Genomic DNA, 15,656 nt, shown 5'->3' with positions numbered 1-15,656 from the left:
GGAGCTGGAAGTCAGACTCTAGGGCAGAGGCACTGAGGTGTTTAAACCTGCACGTCAGCCCATCATCTGTTTGGTTTTGTCGCTTTCCTCCAGCATTTACCTCCACGAATGCTGATTTTGGTCCCTCTGCAGGTGGGTTTGTTCACTAACACATCCTGGTGGCGTATTCAGACTTCACTAATTCCACATTCAGAACAAACAGAACCCCTTTTTAAAAACTCATGAAGCGTTTTTAGCCCCGTGGAGGTGGAGGGCGTGTTGGAGGCACCGTAACATGGTTCAAATTAAACAGAAAGCTGTGTCGATGAGGTGGAATCCGCAGACAGAACTGCTAAAAAAGATCTGCATTTGTTTCACTTCATGAGGATGTTGGTGTGTTTAGGTTGAGCCATTTGGGAGGCGTATTGGAGGAGTTCATTCAGCTTTGTTAATGAGGCTCCCACATAAATGTTAGATGTGGCTGAAGTGCTGCAGGGATCACACAGAGTAAAGCAGTACCTGCTGGACTAGAATAATAATGGCAGTTATAACAATCATTAAATCACATAGCAGAATGCTGAATGCATGGGCTAAACGTCTCACTCTGAGCGAGTTGCCTGCCTCCCACACTCAGAAGTACAAACCCTCCTCCGTCTATGTTGCCCTGGAGTAGAGACAAATGGCTCCAGTAAATTACCTAAACACAACCTACCAATAAAAGCAATGTACAAATTCATCTGGAAAAAACCTATAAACTTTTCTACAGTTAGAAGGCTACTTTTAAACTCCCTGTGATTGTTATTAGCTGCTTATATAGGCCCCTAAATATCAACTTTATATGTAGTTTATGTTTTTATGCAACCTTCACCTGAGGCTTAGCCGGTAACATTTAGTGACACTTTAACAGCTAATCTATTTCGAAACAGCACAGATGACATGTTTGTGCAACAATTTGGTACCATTTAAAGATCCTTTCATTGTTTGTCATTAGGAAGAAGATTGCCTTCTTAAACAGAAGAAATTCAGTAAAGTCATGCAGCAAAGGACTCATCAGGGCATCAACATGCACCTCCCTGAGCCAGCCCAAAGCAGCCATCCATCCATTTTCTACCGCTTTTCTGGGTCCTGGGGAGGGCAGGAGTCGATCCGTTGGGGTTTGAGGTGGCGTACAACCTGGATGAGTCGCCACCTCATCACAGGGCCCAAAGAACCCAAGGCTTCAACACTCTGAAACATGTAGCAATAATGACAGCCTTAACCCTAGCTGTGGCATAAATGACATTATGTCTGGACATGATGGAAAATATATGCCTTTAAACAACGGAAAAGTGTCAAATGCTGATTGAGAGGTTCTGTTTCCAAAATATTTCAGATTTCCAAGGGTGTAATGGAACAATTGAATATCATTGAAAACATCTGAAATTTAATTATTTTAATATAAATGGCATTCAAAAGGAAAGTCTGTCTTGAGTTGGGGTCATAGGAGAAAAGTATTCAAGTTAACAATGTCATCAGCATTATGAGCAAAATCCACTTTTAGAGGAAAACCAGGCCCATATTTTCAGATGTGTCAAGTGTTTGAATGGTTTTGGCCTCCACTGTACGTCTTGGTAAAGGGAAACTGTGAAAAGGGAAAGTTAATAGGCCTGGTGGATCTCATCCCCTTTCAGGGTGTCCTCTGAAATCAACAGGAAGCCCTCCTCACATTCTCATTTTCTACAAGATAAATTGGCTTGCCAGCCAGCTTGTCGGGCTCATTCGTGTCCAAATGAAGAGTGAGACTGAATAGATGCTCTTGTCAATTTGTTCCCAATATCCCGGCTCACAGTTCTCCTCCATCAGCCTACTTCAATCTTCTGCACTGATAGAAGCAACCGGAGCCACACAGGAAAAGTCTGAAGGTTTAAAACACAGCCCAGATGTTCCGCTTCTGTCCCGGGGTGTAAAAACCCTGACATCTGTGCCAGTGAAGTTAGCTAGGATTCTTTTATTTGGGACAAGAGAATTACTTTATTATGCAATATACTGTTCTGGGCGAGATAGTGCGCAGCACCTCTGACATAAACCTGTCAGGAGACTTTAAATTCCATTCAGATAAATGCTTCTGCAGCTCATTCAACCCCTGTCTTCATCGTTTTACTCCCCTTTTCGGTGACTTTATGGCATCTTAACCCATGGAGACGGCACCCGAAAAGAATTTAGGGAGAGAGAGGGGGCCGCAATTTCACCACCCAACAGCTGATATAAATGCTGTGTGAGTGTAATTTAAAGGCCGGGAAAACCTTTGACAAAACTGTTTGGCTAGATTACTGCTCCTCAAATCGCTCTGCTGACACGCAGTTGGGGAGGAAAAAAGAACTCCGTTTGCCTCCAAATGGCGTAAACCCATTTCCACTAACAAATGACCCGCGCAAGGAGATTAATGATTTAATTCAAGCCATTATCTTGTAGCTTGTTGCGAATAAAAGGAATAAATAGAGGCGGCTGTCATTATGTACCACCAGGTTTGTCGTTCGCCTGGATGCAGAGTCAAATGAGGCAATTTTGTCTCAATTGTTGCTGATAAATACAGAACAAGGACAAATCCCTCAATGGCCCGAGTGTATCAGAGGGCTACTTGTAGCCACTCCTCAGTTTCAAAAGGATCATTACAATGTTTCACGAAAACATGCTATTAAGAGGTGAGATCTCATTATGGAAATAGACTGTAAACCAGTCAGTGGTTATCTGGACAGACGGACGGACGGGCGGACGGGCGGACGGACGGACGGGCGGATAGATAGATAGATAGATAGATAGATAGATAGATAGATAGATAGATAGATAGATAGATAGATAGATAGATAGATAGATAGATAGATAGATAGATAGATAGATAGATAGATAGATAGATAGATAGGTAGGTGGTGTCCATCACAACTGTAACCTGTCCATGTGTAAACCTGAGTGAACCACCACTGGAGCGTTGCTCCTGCCCCTGTTGTTACCACAGCACGTCAGGGTGGAGAGCTTCGGAACAAAGACCTGAGCAGCTTCACAGATACACATGCCTCCTGCATCATCCGGAGGAAGTACAAGCCTCTGAAGAAGCCCTGTTGCCAAAAGCATCAGAGCTGGCACTCTACAGTAGTTGTCTCAGACACCCTCTCCTCCTCCTCCTCCTCCTCCTCCTCCTCCTCCTCCTCCTCCTCCTCCTCCTCCTCCTCCTGCGGGGTCACCAATGTCGATCCAAATCAGAGCTCGCCAGAGAAAATCACGGCCCCACTGCTGAGTGTCTCCAATCTGTTAGTGTTCTCGTGTTTTAAGCACAATCTCGACAACTTTCCCACTTAATTTGCTGGCAGCAGGTCTTATTATTTGGGTTATACTCACCAAAAGGACAGAAAGAAACATCCAGTGACGCTCATTGGATCTGAAAACTATATTTACACAATTTACTCATAGGCCTCCCAGTCAGCAGTTGTGTTTTGTTAAGTGAATTCTCTAAAATGTTAGAAATTGCCTTCAAGTTTAATGTTCAGTCCCTTTCTTCTGCACAGCTGAAAGGAAATTGCTTTTTCCTTTGAAAAAAACAACTAAATGCTGCACAAGGAGGCACACATGAAGGACTCAGTGGCTAAATGTGGTCCAAAAATAAACTCGTCTGCATCATTTATAACACGTTTTCTTTTTATTTTAAAATTCATGTATCCACTGGCAGCGTGGATACATGAATCCAACACCTTTCCATTATTCAGCGCCCGGCCTTCCGCCTAGCATCATGCTCTTAGCATTTACAGTTATTGTGCATTTAACATTTTATAAACAACATACAGCCATAATTAACAGTCCAGTCTTTCTCTGTTGCTGTCAAGGGGTACATAAATTATTCCTTTACAGCTCTCTCTGCCCTTACAACAGTTTATTATCTACTAAAATTGAATTAGTTCTTTCACAGGTGCATTATCAATTAATGTCAGCAGAATTTCTTTCCTATATTGTGCAGTAGGCAGCTTGAATGACTGTGTCAAGTTTGTTTTGAAGTACTCTTTGGTGAAATCATACTGTCAATCAGACTTATTTCTAAATTATACTTATATTTGGGGACATTCGAGGCTTGACGTGAGCAGAGGATGTGTTGAAATGAACACGTGTGCTGCGAGCCGATCCATTAAAAGGATGTCATGTAATGACCCCTGTGTTTCCACTAGATGGCCCTTGCACCCAGCTGTGCTGCCTCTCCTGCTGTTCTCTGCCATTAACGTTTGCTCTCATTGACTTTTGACCCACAGACGGGAAACCTCTGCAAACCACCTCCTCTGCTGACCAACGCAACACAGACCTGCAAGACTCACTTTTGATTGTGCCTGGTAAATCTGCATTCACTGCATCATTTGATTGATCAACAACTATACATGTTGGGCAACTCCACAATTATCTCTTTATGCAAACAGATGTGTTTCCCCCACTGCACCAGACCAGAAAACATCATATCTGTTATCAGTATGAGATGGGAGAAGTCACAAGTTCTGTTACCCGCCTCATTAGCAAAACAACAGCAGTGAGTCACAGGGTACAATATGTTCCCCTCGGATGAGGAAGTGGTTTGCTCGCCAGATTGACGCTGCGATCATTTCACTAAGCGCCAGCCTCAAACAGAAGAGTTTTGTGCAGGCGAGGTGACAAAATCACTCAAGTGAAGACAACATCTCATTGTGGGGTGCGACTTGTCACTCACTGCCTCATGTTGGACACACATTCCTGTCGCTGCCATGATGGATTTCCTTCCCAGGGCCTCACGTAGACCTCTCTGGGTTGAAAGGCCGTCTGTGGGTATCTTCCTCACATCACAAGGTTCCATTTGTTCCTGCTACGATGAGATCCATCCACACATGCCCAGACGGGGACACCTGGTGTCAGAGGATGTCTCAGCCCTGAGAAATGAGCTGGACCAACAGGCACCAATGGGGACAGAGCTAGGGAATAAATGGACTTTTTATTTTAAAAAGCAAAATGCAAACTTTGGTTCTCCAAGTTCTGTCTTGTCAGTATTCTCCCATTTAACTCCAAATTTGTCATTCTTTCCTTTGAACCCCCTTTGATGTCAGATTACTGATGGGGGAAAGAAATCCAAAAGCCCAAAGATATTTCCCCACAGATCAATTTCTAAACTTGCTGCTCAGAGCACCTGAGGTGCAGATTCTCTCAGAACTCATCGTATCTGGGTGGTTTGTTCTGTCCTGTCTGAATTTGTTGGACCCTCGTGTCAGTGTGCTCAATCCAGTTTCCATTGGTCTAAAGCCATCGTTACCCATCGATGTCAATGTCCAAATTAGTTTAATGTTGGCGGTGTGTCCTGTGTCACTTCTTTCTTACCATTTCTTTGAAACAGAAAGTAAACCTTTTTTATTTGCTTGCGCTCTATTCTAGAGAAGGGTGCAAAGCCACCCTGCATGTTTTTTATACACTGTCTCATGTCTTAAATGGCAGATTCTGGAGGTGGACTATTTTACTAGTGGAGCTGCTTTGATTTCTTTAGGTGATTTATGCCGGTAACATAACATGGAAGGTTTAGAAGAGGCTCTCTTTTAAATGAAACAGTAGATTGAGAGAGGGGGTGCAGTTAGAAAGGGTGCTGTTTTGTCCGGAGCTTAAAAGTCAAGGGCCGGAGGGCAGGGCGTGAATGGGAGAGCATGCAGGTGGTGTATGTGGGCTGTCCAGCTTTCAGACTGGCTGGGTCAGTTTACCTCTGTGTCCCCACACATTGACCCTTCAATATGAGCTATGGCTCATTCCCTTTCAGGCCAGTTTTTATGGCCCCATGTAAATCTCTCTTCGGTAACACAAGCTTGTCAGCCCTCCTCTCCTCTCTTGGTTTTCACCACATTTGTCCTCCTGGAGGGCTCAAATGGGGCACTGCAGTCCCGAGAGGTGGTGTGTGGACGTCTCAGCTTGAGATAGATGAAGGCTGAGGGAGGAAAAAAGCAGGGAGATGATCAAAAAGGAGCAAAAGTCCGAAGCGAAACCTTAGACGTGGGAACGGCCGGACACTTGAGTGGCCAAGAGAGCCCACTCAGATGTAAGTCAGTCATCCTTCAATAAGTCATTAAAACATACAGAAACACTGTAACAAGAACCCAGACGATCAGGATGTTGCCGCCAAGGTGAGCCTGCTGTTGCCCTGAAATTAAAAAACATATTGAATGGAAAAAGTGAAGAAATGGACATGAAAGTGATGAGCACCATCTGGTGGATTCTGCTTTTACGGCCTTTTTACGTCAACTCACACTTAACTCTCTGCACCACAAGCCAAAAAAAGCCTTATTTTTATTAGTCATCAGGCTGTATTGCAGTTCAGAGTGAGGAGGTCACTAAGTGCTCGGACCGGATCCCCTTTTACAACACAACTCCTGACAATAAAATGCCACCCAGAGCAATCTGGCTTTTACATCTTCTCTGCTTTCACCCCGTTTGCATTAGGGGGTGGCGGGGGGGAGAGAGCGCCATGGTTGGACGGGCATTAAAAAACATTTGCGTCTTGTAAACATGTTTTCACCCTCAGGAGGAAGTGTTTGCTTGTCACCTATTTGTGTGACAGCGTCCAGAGAGAATCAGCATTAGGTCGAGCACGGAGAAATACCTGCACTCAACAGGCCGGCTAATGGCCCGACGGACCTCAGCTCTAAGCCAAGTAACGATTTGGGATCGCTTTGTGGTGCTGATTGTGTGCCAAACAATGTCATTGTATTAACGTCTCCCCCTTTTTCAGCCGTCAGTGGTGGGACACTTTAAGCACCCACCATCAGAGCCTTAACGGCTATGAGCTTGTTAGGGCTTTAATGACTTGAAATTCCCTGAACAAACACCGAGTCGGGGATGAGGTCATGCAGCTCTCCTTTCACTCTTTCACCGCAGGCTTCAGTTTTGTTTGTTTGTCTGGAGGGTTTTTATTATTTTGACACAAAAGGTCCAATATAAATCCAGATTAGGAACCTCCATTAACCCTGAGGCCAATGAACGTAATCCTCTCTAATGATTGGACGCTTGCTTGCAAACGATTTTCACTGATACTAACTGAATGTGGCTTCTGTTGTGTAATAAATGTGACATCATCGTTTAAAAGATGTGCGTACTCTCACTTATCAAGAGCCCCTGGCCTCCAGGAGCCGAACGCTAAACGCAGAGAGACACAAACGACCCCACTGGTGGACAGCACGATGCAGAGTGAATGACAGAAGGATGACTCCACGGCTGGCGTTTTCCTACCCGGCGAGCAGTTAATGGTGCAGAGAGCATATCCCAGTAGGGGAGACAAACACTGTGGCTCTGCTACGCCGCCAGATGTGTTGTCATCTGCATTGTCAGGAGTAACAAAGCATGCACACCGGGAGAGTCGACATGAGGGTATTCATTCATACCCCCCCACCCCAAACCCAACAAATCTTCCATTTATACCAGGCTTGCTTAAAAAAATGGTATTTCCTGTCTAACCTGGGACACGGAGGCTAAGGTGAGTCATATAAATCAGATTATCTAAACTAATTTCTAAACTGTCTAAACCTAAAGTAATTTTATTTTTTTGCCTTTAACAAATGTGAATGTGGTGACACCCGTGAACACAATACACACCAACAGATGAGCCAAACACAAAGATGCACAGTGATGGAGACGCACGTCCTCCCCCAGATGGGCAGATGGTCCTCAGCAGCAGCAACACAATGGCCAGATCAGAGGAATCCTCCACTAATGAGACAGTCCTGCTGTTGAGAATTCATTTGCTGCCTCATGCTGTCAAACAGCCACAGCGTGTTACATATTCATCTGAGGAGGCTCTTCTCTCTCCTCAGGATCAGCAACTGCAGTGCCGATGACTCCACCACCTCTGACTTATCTAAGCGTCATCAGACGGGTGAATTTCAGCCAGGACTTGAACTCCTCGTCTGCTCACACCGATGTTTTGACAGTCTGACGCCAGCATAACGAGACCAAAACAAAGAATCCAGAGCTGAAAGTTCATCTTTTTCTACCCCTCATTGCAGTCTGAGAGTTGAGGAAGCGTGAGCCACGCAAACCACGGCTGCTCATCTAGGGAGCACGGTGGGGGTTGGAGGCGTGTGAGGTTACTGACCTATCTGAGGACATCTGTGGCATCTATTGAGAGGGGGCAGCCTGTAATCACAGAAGGGTCACAGAAGGTAGAAGTGAGTGGTTTTTACCTGCGTGTGTGTGGCTGTGCACTGTGTTTCTCTGCAGTCCAGCATAACCAATAACCTGTTTTTGTTTCTCTTGGTCCTGATTCACTGCCTGCCTCCATGCAGAGCTGCATCTATGCTTCCCAGGTGCATAGTTAAGTAGGTCTCAGGTGATATGGGACCTATGATCGTCAACACTGGCCCAGAAAGTGATTTCTTTCTTCACTATTTCGATGTAAGGCAAACCAGCAACAGGGAGCACAAATTAGCCAAGGTCAGAAAACCCATGTGCACCAGTTACACTTTAACAGTGTCTTTATCCCTTTCAAGCAATTCCTAAATACAATAAGTATGCCAGAAGACAATAAGATCATCTTAAAAGGGAAATAGTGGAGCCACCGTAAATGGGATCGCCGCAGAAATACGCATCAAATAAAGCTTTACGAGGCGGTGCAAAAGTTTGGGTCTGAGTCTCCAGCAAAAGCATTAGTTATAAAACCACATGAGACGTTATTAAAGGGTAGAATTGAGACAGCTCTGAGATGGGCTGAGGCGCTAATAAGAGATATGCATGATAAAAACTTGATTTATGACATCTCGCTGCTGTAGCGTAACAAAGCTGGTGCACTATTATTATCTATATAGGCAAAAAGTCTGCAGATGATTTAGAAAGTGAGTGAGGGAATAAAACTAGCTTCCTGTAATGATGGCAGTCAGCCCCTGGGCATTCTGAAATGGTAAATCTCATGAATCATTCTGTTGGAGAAAAGGTGAGGACGTTCTGCACGTTGATGAGGGCGAGAAGGCAAAGAATGCGGTGGGTGTTACGTGAGTCACCGCGACTGGAGCCTGTGCAGAGACATCCAGGTGAGGAAGAGTGATAATGGGTCTTCCCAGCAGAGAGGTGAGAGGGATCGGGTTACAGATGTGGGAGAAAAGCTGTTGCGCTATGTTGACTTTGGCAATTTTTCACCATCCTCACCTGTAAAAAAAACATAATTGCACCAAGCAGCAATGTGTTAAAGCGTTACCACCACCATTTGGAGAGCTCTCGTGTTCATGTTTGTAGATAATGAGGCTCAAACTGAGAATTTAAGTGAGGTACAACAAATAAGCAATTAAAAAACTATAAAATCAAAGATTTAATGGGTTATTTGATGTTTGTAGCAATTATTCTACAAAGACCCACCAAGTAAATGCGGAAGCCGCAATAATTGGTGTCCAGTACAAATAATAATTACCTCATAATGATATTTAATCGTCAATATAGCCATTGTGGAGCAAGAGCGTCATTTTTCATTGACATTTGTTTGCAGCGAGTCAGTTTCTACAATGACTTTAAGGTCATCGGCTCATTTTGGAGCATCAGTTAATGAAAGAGTCGCTGAAAATAATAAGTAACAAAAAGAACAGTTCATTATCATACATATTTTTTATACATTCATAATATACCTTAATATTTTTATTTCCACTGAGACAGATCTGAGGCAAACTGTTTTATATTGTAATTATTAATTATAATTATTGCATTTATTAAAAGCTCTCTGTATTCTTGTGAAGTGGTGGCTGTTTATTAAGATAGTGTATGTCTGTAAAGCCTGTAGCTAAAAAAGGAATAATGTTGAAAATGTTTTGATTATTCTGTGGCTGTTGGGCAGATCCCCCCCCCCCATAAATTCATTCCTCACAAAAGGAGCAGATGATGTATCATCACCTAAATTAAAAAGTATGCCATAAACTTTACTCTAATCTCTCATGAACTGAGATGCTACATCTTTTAGTGCTTCAGATCACTGGCATACATTTCCTCTGGTGCGGTCATGATATTCAAAGCCGACATTTCCAGAGCATTGTGAGTCAACATCTGCTAATATATATGTCAAAGTCTCCTAACTTTGTCAGAAAACATATAAAACCAGATGGAAAGCTCCCATGGGGGATGGGGCCCCCTTCTAATTCTATTAGTCTGTATGCACACACACTCACACTCTCACACACACACACACACACACGCACACACACACAGACACACACACACACTGGGGAGGGAGAGTGTCCATGCTATAGGCAGCCAGTGGTTGCCCCAGAGAGGTCTTCATGTACATGCAAAGCCACCCTAAAGGCAAGAGGCCCATGATGGATAAGACACTGATTTGATTTGAAGTGAGGGCGAAAGCTGCCGTGCGCGCCCTCTGCCAGAGGGGTGAACCATGATTGAGCGATGGCTGTCTGGGGGCTTCAGCCAGGAAACTGTAAGTGGACAGACCAGGCCTGCCGCTAACAATCCGCCTTTTGTACAAACAGCCTGAAAGTGAATTGTTGACTCACTGCAGTGACAAAAAATCCAAAACGCTCTCAGTTGCCAATAAATTCCACCAATTCACCTCTGAGCTGCTTGCACACGTAGTTGTTTTATTTAATTTTAGACTGTTTTAATCTCCAATCATTGTTTCCTAAGGGAAGAGCCTCACGAAGAATCTGCGTTCCAAACTTCAGTAAAGCTTTAATTTTATATTCAAACATGCGTATAATCACTTTAAGCTCATATCTTGTGCAAGTTCACGATGGAAAATTTTGACCTGGTGCAGCTGTGCATTTGTTATTGTCTTGCTTCAGTGATCCTTTAAGAACACTCTAAAAGTGACATACATTTGAAGGCAGGAGGATCAAAATAGCATTTGTACATGTAGACCCACATATTTAGATGGAATTAGTCCAGTGCAAACATAAATTCCAGTATTCATTAGTCTCAGCTTCACCTACAAAAATCCACTTTTCCGCTTTTAAAATGTGTTTTTTAACTATTATTTAAAATCATACCTGGTGTTATGGGTGTTATTGGTTTTTTATTGACTGCCTGTCAATGCATGGATATTATATAGACTCATTAAAACTGATGCAGCATCAATGTTTTTATTGGCTGGGATGAAAATCAGCTTTAAAACTGAGGATCATTTAGACAAGATCGTTGTTCTTCTACTCAATCATTTTGTGCGTCAGGTAAACAACAAAACACCTCTTTTCTCTTGAGCAGAATTGAAAATGTTAGAACTGATAAATATGAAGCAATGAGTGCTCACAAGACACAGATGCTGGTGTTTGTTGTGCAATATCACTTCAAAATACCACTTCAAATCTGCTGTTGGCCTGAAAGGAAGTAAACAGGAAATGGCAGGAGGGCACAGAGTCCCAATTTAAGGCCCGCTCTCGCTGTCTGACACAGATGCCATGGGTTGGACAAACACCTTGTTGAGTGATAATGACAGCTCAGTTAATAACCTGCTCACAGTCTATCAGTAGCCAAAAAACATTCCTGAGTTGTTCCTTCAGACTTAATTCCCTGTTAGATGAGTGTGTTTGTGATCCACGTGCTGAATCGGACCTCCAGCAGCGTGTCATCTGAGCCAGTTCCTCTGCAGAAAACAGTAAGAACAAAGACACAAGCAGCACCTGTCATATCCTGATCAATGGCCTTCCTGTGGGCATACAGTGCTGTTGGTGTGCTGACAGAGTGGCTGGGACCCGACATTTCCTGTCATAAACAGCTCTTGAGCACCACGGTCTCATCAAAAAGACTACCCCCCCCCTCAAAAAAGGGGGATGCTGGTCCAGGCACAGTGAAAGCAGATCTATTATTTACTTCAATTCTCTGTTTACACAAAAACACAATAATCCTTACAGATTTGGGCCAGTGGGGGAAGAAAAGGCAACAATTTGTATCAGCAGAGGGATCTACAGGCCTTAGAAAAGCAAAGAATTCAACTGTATTGGGAAAATAAATCCAAAGGCAGCGGAGCACAAAGTGCCGCAGGTCCCAAGCCGACGCCTTCGGGATTTGACTGAGGATCCGTCTCCGGGCCAAAAAAACTACAGCTCAAGGTTTTTCAGGAGCACAGCTTGGTTTGTTTTGCCATAAATCTTTTTTCCCTCCACAGTGGGCCTTTCCTGTCTTCTCCAACACAACACGAAGGCACCGGGTCTTCGTCTTCATTTTGAAATAAAGCATGGCTGCCTTTCCTTTGTCCTCACCCTCTCAGCACGAGCAGGAACATAGCAGAATGGCACAAAACAAACCTGCCAGTGTACCATAAGATTTGACAAAGTTCTGACTCCCTCGTTTTAGTTGCTTCACAACAGGCTCCGGGGTGACGAGCAGAGGATGATCAAGTCACCTGACTCATCATCTGGGACACTGCTGATTTGACTTTTATTGTCCATGTCAAGACAAATGCCTGTTGGAGAAGAAAAATAAAACAACTATTTGTTTTCCTCTGAGCTCCAGGCACTTGGGGTAGATGGTGTCATCTTTCGGACAGGGAGGCACCCCAGGTGGGGTTGAAGCGTCCCTCTGGCTGCGGCTGATGGATGTCCCTCTGCTGGTGCTGATTTGCTGACCAGAGACCGGACCAGCTCTCGTCACCACGAACTCCATCCATTAAAGGGGATGCACATATACAAGAGGGTTTTTTGAGCCATAAATAACGAATGAAGTCTGTTTTCTGGTGTTGAGTGGTGCCATAAATCAGTAGTAAAGGCTAAGTGCCAAAGGCAAGAAGTCTTTATGCACCAAGCCTCCCTGAAAGAGCTCAAATGTCATTTTTGCTGACACTAAGAGCTTAATGGGACAGCTACCTTGAAAATAAACAAACATATTTGTTTTCTTGCATTGCGTTGCCTTGCTCATGTGCCTGGTGTACATTGTTTCAGTGTGAACTGCATTCTGGAGAAAATGAAACAAGCTTAAACTTTTGTTTTCACACAGGTAAAAAAAAAAGATTCCACCATGAAACCGAGTCTGGGGATCCCCACCTGTGTAGTGTGTTAAATGGTATATTTTGTTGTTCTCAGAGCAGTTCCAAGCTCATTCAGTGTGCTGTGGGAACGTCAAGCTTGAAATGAAACCGATGTTATCGTTAAAGATGTAAAAGCTCAAACCCACGACTGAGTTTCATTACCAAACATTCTCCTTCCAACAGTAAAGGTAATGACGGGGTCTGACTCAGGATCAGGTTTATCCCCCCCCCCCCCCCCCCCCCCCCCCCCTCCTTCTCAGGTCACTCAACTCTCTGGAACTTATCTGCAGTCATCTGCTCCATTGTCCTCATTATCTGAGGTGATCAGCTGGGGCCCCCTCCACCGTCCACACGGGCCAGATGCCGTGGACCTCCACCTGTGGAGAGCCTGAATGAGCACTTGCTGAGATCTTCTGTGACACCCAAATGTGCCACAGAACTCTCCCGCTCCCTGGGTTTGAAAGAGGATCTAAGTTCAGAATGGGCGAACTCATTCAGAAGACAATTGAAATCCTTCACTGCAACGCATCTCATCATCCGCCCTGGCAGCCGTACAACCCCATCGCTTGGAGGAAGCCTGATAGGTTGTGAAAAGAACAACTCTGAATGCCTTTATACCCACGAAACAGCCCAGAACCTGGCCTTTGTGCATTATTATCTCTCGTGGCAGCAGATAAAGCTGCATGTGGCGCCGGTAAGCTTTTCTGCCAGCAATTTTAATAGTGTCGCAACACTAAAACCACAATGGAAACGTTGGTGAAAAAGGAAAGGGAACCCTAGTTGCATTTATCTACTCACAGAAAACACCCTTCCTATGCATCAACAAGCCACATTTCTCAACTGGCAGAGCGACTCATGACACGTAGATATGATATTGCTCCCCGAACTGCTTTGGGGCCCCTCTCAGTTTTTTTACTGGCGGTTGTAATTCTGCTGGGAGTCCCTGTCAGAACAGGCAGCGCCGAGATCTATGTTAATCAGCGTGAAAATGTTGCGAGGTTAAAAACAAGATCCGCTCCCACCAGCTGGTGCCCACCAACGCTGCTGAGCTAGTCGTTGAGGAAATGCCTCTAAATCACTTTCAAATTTCTGTCCTGCTCTACACCAGTGGGTAACTTTCTCACCTCTGTAGTGAGCTGCTGAATATATTATAAACTGCTTTGAAACCTTTAGATATTTATTCTGCACAATTTTTAAAAGTTTTAAAATGAGAACGGTGCACGTGACTCATGTTGACCCACGAGTCCATCCAACCACTTATTTTTTTGCAATTAGAGCTTTGCTGAATTCACATGTGCCATCCGACCTGGCTGAGCTGAAGGAAAGAGATTCTGTTTTTTAATAATGGGCCAACAGCATAAACAGTCTCCTTGGAACTGGTAGGAAGTTTAAGTGGGTGCTGTTTCAAGATAAGGCCCGAGCTTTTGTCTTCAAAGTGGGTCTATTGTTCATATTCGGTCTCTTTCTTCAAACACAAACATTTAAGCAAGCAAGCAGAAGCCAAACGGATGCTTTTGCAAACACAGTGGAAACATAATCGCTGTATCTGCCAGCGTCCACGAGTGATTTCGAGCTGCCTGCCGACATTTCTCAGGGTCTCTTCAGCGACGCTTGGCCCATTCAGAGAAGATGCCAAGCCCCAAATGGAGGAAGACGAAATATTCTCAGTAGAGGAACCTCCTCACCACCACCACCCCAGCAGACTTCACACAGCAACTATGCAGAACCGGCAACGCACGAACACCCCGATGGGGCCTTGGCTGATAGATAGATAAAGAAGTTTTCCATTCCAACGCAAATAATGAACAGAACTATGCACACAAACACGCAGGCACAGTCGGATCTTCTTACAGTCAGTTAAACAAAAGCAAATCTTCTTTTCACATATCACAGATTCTTGCCGAACAACTGTGCGTGCGTTGGATATATAATCATGTCTTTTCATGATTATATGAGCCGACATGCAATGGCACGCTCTTCTCCTATATGAATCCATTGTGCTGAGGTAGACAGTGCACTTTTAGGAGCTCAGACAGGAGATTATGGGTATTTTCATCACCCCCCCAAAAAAATTGATTTCAGGCCAACACCCAAACTCAGTCTCAGATACAGATGCAGAATGGTATATTATATTTCCTACCAAGCAAATGATGTTTTTGGAGACAGGTATGATTATGAAGAATGATGCCATGCTGAATCACAGGGGAGGGAAAGTTGCCGACGCGGCGCAGTTCATTCTTCTCTTTATCTCGGTCATTCTTCTGACTCATTTCAATAGCCATTCTTGGCTCAAGAGCCCCCTTCCCTGCAGTTCACACTTGTTGTGATTTGTATTCTAAGTAGCTCACAGATCTTTTGTATTCCCGGCCGATAGCGATCTGAATCCTCTAGCTGACAGTGGTGGCAGCGTGTATCCTGCTGAAGCCTCATGAGAAAAGGAGGGGACTCTTGTTTATCATGAGGACGGCAATGTCTTTTGTTGAAATCCTCAAATGCGTTAAGCTCTGTGTGCACGCAGACTCTGTCGCGGTGGAAGGCGAGTCTCTGTGCCAGATAAACCTGTCTGTCACCGATTATTCTGATGAGGCCACAAGACAGAACACAAAAATATCCACTCTCTTGGAATCACCTGAGAAGGAATATTCAACCGATTCTAAAAACATGATAACCAGCTTTATTTTACGAGGTTTTTGATTTCACATGTACTGCAGAT

The sequence above is a fragment of the Takifugu rubripes genome, chromosome 1 (genome assembly GCF_901000725.2).
Source record: "Takifugu rubripes chromosome 1, fTakRub1.2, whole genome shotgun sequence".
Classification (NCBI taxonomy): domain Eukaryota; kingdom Metazoa; phylum Chordata; class Actinopteri; order Tetraodontiformes; family Tetraodontidae; genus Takifugu; species Takifugu rubripes.
This window is presented reverse-complemented; position numbering follows the sequence as displayed.